General features: G+C 33.0%; 1 pseudogene; it reads right to left on the bottom strand.

The window, feature by feature from the left end:
* Positions 1-5,372: 5,372 nt before the first annotated feature.
* On the bottom strand, positions 5,373-5,480 carry LOC122241566 (annotated as a pseudogene).
* Between the last annotated feature and the right edge of the window lie 239 nt (positions 5,481-5,719).

The raw sequence follows: 5,719 nt of genomic DNA, 5'->3' as shown, positions 1-5,719 counted from the left end.
ACAAAACTAGCACAATATAATTGCCCTAACAGGCTTTGGAAAAGTGAATTTATGGTGCATAGATAAGAAAGACTGATTTAAAGGGCAGAAGTGATGTGGAAATAATAGTATATTTGTCTCTGGCTTTGGATGAAAATAATTTTTTAAACAGCCTTACGTATTGATGATCCTTGTAGTATCTAAAATATATACCTCCTGTCTCTTAACCTCAATACCTCTGATCTTTATTATTTCCTCTTTTGTTCTACCAAACATGTGGAGTGTGCGTGTGTTAGAGAGAGAGGGAGATATGTTATATTCACATACAGTGTTGTTTTCGTTTTAATATTGACAGTGTCTCGTGTTTGCTTTCATAAATTAACCCTTCCACGTTTAACTACTCATTTGACAGGAGGCACAGGTAACAATACCAATATGAAAAGAGAAGGTGGAAACCAATATGTGCTGACAAGATTTATAATTCATCCAGATACGCATATTCTCTTCTACTTTAGAAGATATGCTAAGACCACCTGTCTGAACCCTGCAAGTTAACAGCTTTCCATAAATACAGTTTTACAAATGCTATGGGACATTTTCCTAGTCCTTTTGTGCTGATGAACTGGAAATCTAAGGCATGTTTTTTTCTTTTTCCAGAGAAGCAACAGACTTTGGGGGGGGGGGTGAATTTGTTAACTGGAAGGTTTTGCTAATTCCATCACACTAAGAAACATCTATTATACACATCAAGGACTTCACTGTTAACGTTGGAAACAGACATGGAAATAAATACAAGTAACGTATCTGGTGATGGTGCAAGTAATAAGGCACAGAAAAGAGACCGAAAAGAGACTGAGTGAGCTCTATTAAAAGAGCCAGTAGAGCTAGGATTGAAGAAAGAGTGTAGAAGGTTAGGTCAGCCTTCCGAAAAGAGGTACAAATCCAACATCTGGGACTAGTCAACCCGTAGTCAATCTTGAATTCTCCTGAGGGCTTAGAGTTGATTTCTAAACTATATATTCAGAATTTCTTTTCATAAATGTACTATGTGCTTCCACTCCAAGTTGGGTGTAAACAAACCTAATAATCCCACATGATTGAAGGTTTTGAGTTTATATTCAGTTTTTCAAACTCAAAGGAGAGAGGAGATGCCTCTATTCACCTGGGTTTCAAATCACTGTTCTCTGAAGCAAGATTGACTGAGGGTTCAACTGATCTTCTTGACATCTCCCAAAGACATAGTTTAAAGATTTTATAATATGAGATATATTAACAACATAAAATAATCATTATCAAGTTATTTTACATGTTTATTTCCAACTCTCAAATCAGGATGTTAGGAAGGAGAAAATATAATTTACTTCTTTCTCAAAATTAAGAAATGTTTTGCTTTTAATCAATCCAAACTTTTTCATTTTTGCTAGAAATGCTTCAAAAGGAAAGGAAAGGTCTTGGGGAATACAGCTAAACTAAGTATTATATCATGTTTTCTCAATACAGGGATGGCTAGGAATGCTTTAATCAATTTGCAATTTCAGGCAATATGAATTTGTTTCAAATACCCTGAATAATGTCAGGCTGGTTAGGTTGAAAGACAGTCAGACTCTGAAGACTTTCTCTAATGATTTTATCAGAAAACATAAGCTGGTTTAATTGTGTTTTAAATGCGATGACTGCTAATAGGACCTTGGGGACTCCCTCCAGGGGAAAATTTTCATTCAAAATACATATGTAATTTGGAAATGTTGTTTATATTATTTCTTCATTTAAAAGTTAAAGAAATATTGAATTCAGATAAGTGACAGGATGTGTTTTTTGAAATGCATCTAATTTTAAGCGTGCTTAATAACTATTGCAGAATTATCAAGTATGATGTTTTAGTGTATAAAACTTATTCTCTGTTCCTATAAGTGAAATTGTAGAAAATGTGAAGGGCAGGTAAAATCAAAATTTATTTCCTATTGGATAAATGGTGGCCCAATTGAAAATTTTAAATATTTGTATTATCTTATTGTTGCTGGGAGAAAAAAGGAAAATGCATTTAAGAGAAGTGAGAACAGAAGATGTGAATGGCAGAGCTATAGTGATGTTTTTAAGTCCAACCTTCAAAAAAAAATTGAATGCAGTAAAAACAAAAAGGCTATGTCCAAAACAGCTCAGTTATTGACTGAATCCTACCCAGCAGGAAGGGCTCATGCAGCGTAGGAAAGTGATGGGTCCAAGCCCTATGTCTTGGTAGATACATTTTTGTGGGGTTTCTCATAAGAATTATCCTATGGAGAGTGCTTATAAAGCTTTGAGCTTTCACTTGAACTTTATAATGTTGCAGCCCAGGGAGAAGAAAGGAAGAATTCTCTATACACATGAAGATTATTTCATTTGCTAAGGTATTTAGTTATTTTTTAAAAAATTTTAATGTCTATTTTTTTGAGAGAGAGAGAGAGAGACAGAGCGTGAGTGAGGGAGGGCAGAGAGAAGGAGACACAGAATCCAAAGTAGGCTCCAGGCTCTGAGCTGTCTGCATCGAGCCTGACGTGAAGCTCGAATTCACAAACCATGAGATTATGACTTCAGTCAAAGTCTGATGCTTAACCAGCTGAGTCACCCAGACACCCCCATTTGCTAAGATATTTAAAGCCAAGGTTACACAAAGTGTTTTTTTTTTTAATTTTTAATGTTTCTATTTTTGTTCCTATTGTCCATCAGAAGCTTCTGATGAAAGATAGGGTAAAACTCTTTAGATCTCATATATGATATTATGATTCAATCTGAATTTATACCGTCAATATTAACTGAAGCCAATTATGTGTCAGGTTCCATATATAATGATAGAAGAATTAAAACAATGATCGTATTTAAGAAGTTTCTAGTCTACCGCATTGAGTTGTATGTCTACCAATCGTTCATTTTTAAATTTACCTCAGTTTTCTTATTCCTAAGATATGTAGTTTGGAATAATAAATTTAAAGCACTCATCCAAACATTAAACTTAATTATTTGAATGCAACTGAAAATTCCCTCATTCTCATCTTGAAGAGGAAAAGGATTAAAAAAAAAAAAAAAGAACACTTGCCCCCTTTAAAGAGAAAATATGGCACAAGCATATACAAATTATGACTCTAAATGATGTAGTTTTATAAATCTTTATTACTATGTAGTAGCAATGGAATTTTAATGGACTTTTCACACATGAAACATGAACATGGAAAAAATCAGAAGGCCGATTTCCATGACAATTTGCTCGCAGGCAGAACTGGAAATATTCATTAAGAAAGGCTCTATATACAAATATCAAATCATTATGTTGTACATTTGAAACTAACATAGTGTTATATATCAATTACACTTCAATGAAACTTTTTAAAACACTGCTAAACAATACTGCCCTTGCTAATGTATAATGACAGTTATATTGAAGTCACCACACTTATTGAGACTGTATTTATAGTTTAAAGAACCCATTTACACTAGCAGTTAGCTCACAGACTTATCCATGTATAAAATATCCCATAAGTGATTAAATCAATTAGGTGTATGGACAAATGGATTAGAAAAATACATTTTATATAGACTAAAATATATGATTCAAAGCAACATTTTATAGCTTCATTTGGAAATCTCTAGAAGCATTTTTTTCCCTACTAAGTAAATTTGAACTGTTAGGAAGTCCAGAGCTAGAGACGTGTTACGTTTTTTAAATGGCCTCTGTAAGATGACAAATTCTTTGTGCCTCTGTATCTGTTCAAAACCCTTAAGATCTTCTAGGAAATAGTTTGAAAAATAAGCTGAAAGTGTGTAGTTTAAAGTTAAAATATTGCCTGTTTCATTTTCTCACCTCAAGCCTAAAACATGTTGTATATGACATTGTATTGTTTCCCAGAGGAAGGGGGATCATTGTATATCCAAATATACAATGTTACATTTTGATTTGCTGGAGATCATGACATGAAAATCTTTAAGTGTATGCAGAATATCTTGCAAAGGAGGCTATGTCTTGAAGACGTTTTTTCTCTTGTCATTCTAAACTCATATAGTAGCTGTGTTAGGTAGCACTGATGAGACAAGAGTCTAAAATTGGGCCAGCCACTGAAAGATTTATAATGTGAAGTTCTGAACACTTGGGGGGTCACAAATTAATTGCTTTTCTAAAGACAACTTAATCATAAACAAAGTGGAACATTGTAATTTATCCTTCTGGATGACTGAGAGATTTAGGAGACACAAAAATTAGTAAAGATATTAGAGATTTAAAAAAACACATTTAGAAAGTTGAACTCCCATTTGGATCCTTCTACGGGGCAGCTGAAGATGCATTAACGTTTCCTTCTTCCTCTTTTCATCTTTCACAAGAAAGATTTTACTACATACGCATCAGGTATAACTTACCACATAAAACATTGGCAAGATAATTATTTTCTGTAACATCAAAGTGTCATGATAAATAACAGCTACCAAGCAGTTTTCAATCTCCAAGTAAGTTTTGTAGAATTAATTCTTCAAAGTCAAACTGCTTTACTAAGTTGAGGATTTCCTTTTTATTTTAAATTTCAGTACTAAGAAGTCTCCTGTACCTTTTCTGGTCTTCTACCTTCACAGTACACCTGAAAGCCCTACCAATAAATTGATTTTCATTCTCATTCAAATGTAAGCATCAGGCTTCGGAAGTTGGATATATACATATTTTACCCAGTTTCAGGATTTAAATACAGTATGGGAATTTCAAAATATATTTCATACTTCACATCATTGTGTCCTTTGCTAAATTGTAAATAGAATTTACTCAGATAAAGCTTAATTTTATAAATTATACTAATATAAAGAAAATATTTATTTAGCTCTGATGATTTATGATAATGGATTCCCATTTTCATTTATCTTTGTCATAAATGTGATACTGAAACTCTTTATTTGTTTGCTGATTGCCTGCATCCATCTCAATTCTTTCTAATAAAAAAGTTTCTTATAAAACTCTTTTTATGGGATTATTCATCCTCCTACATGCGAAATAGATAGACTGATAAATAGACATATATTTATTCCAATTGTTTCCGCATAAATTCTGCATATATCTATATGATTAGATATAACATGCATCAATTTATCAAGCTCAAAATTATCTTTTGTGATGAGTATGTGATGAGTATATTCCATTCAATATGGCCCATGTGGTCAAGAGCCTTTTTATATTATGTTTTACTACAGAGGACAGAAGTGGGGTCAAATAAAGTTATATGGATTTTAGCTCATTATTAAATAAGTGCTCTTTAATAGTAAAACTCTCCCACAAAGCGGTGAACTGCTTCAAAAAATAAATGAAAGCCCATACACTGGAAATATTCAAGCAGAGGCCAATTGGCTCATGTAATAGGTTTTGCCAAAAAAAGAGAAAAAAAAAAGAAAAACAAAAACAAAATTCATTACTGAACATGTGGTATCTTCCAAAATTAAACTGGTAAGAACAGATACTACACTTATTCTTAGCCAAAAGGCAGAGAAGCGATATACCTTCCGAAATTAGTATCATGACATGTAGACCCTTCCCTACCAACATCTGTATCCCTTACCTCTCCTCTGCTAACCACTTGCCAAAATCCACTATGATTTTTATTACCTACTACAGTAAATAAATGTCAATAGAACAAAACCAATAGTTGAGACCCAGGAATTCTGATTCCAGCCCTGACTCACTATGTTTTTATAAAGTTAATTACTATTAATGCCATTTTTCTCACTCGAGAAA

The sequence above is a fragment of the Panthera tigris genome, chromosome C1 (genome assembly GCF_018350195.1).
Source record: "Panthera tigris isolate Pti1 chromosome C1, P.tigris_Pti1_mat1.1, whole genome shotgun sequence".
In the NCBI taxonomy this organism is placed as follows: domain Eukaryota; kingdom Metazoa; phylum Chordata; class Mammalia; order Carnivora; family Felidae; genus Panthera; species Panthera tigris.
The sequence above is the reverse complement of the archived record's forward strand: the minus strand, read 5'-3'. Positions and strand labels throughout refer to the sequence as shown.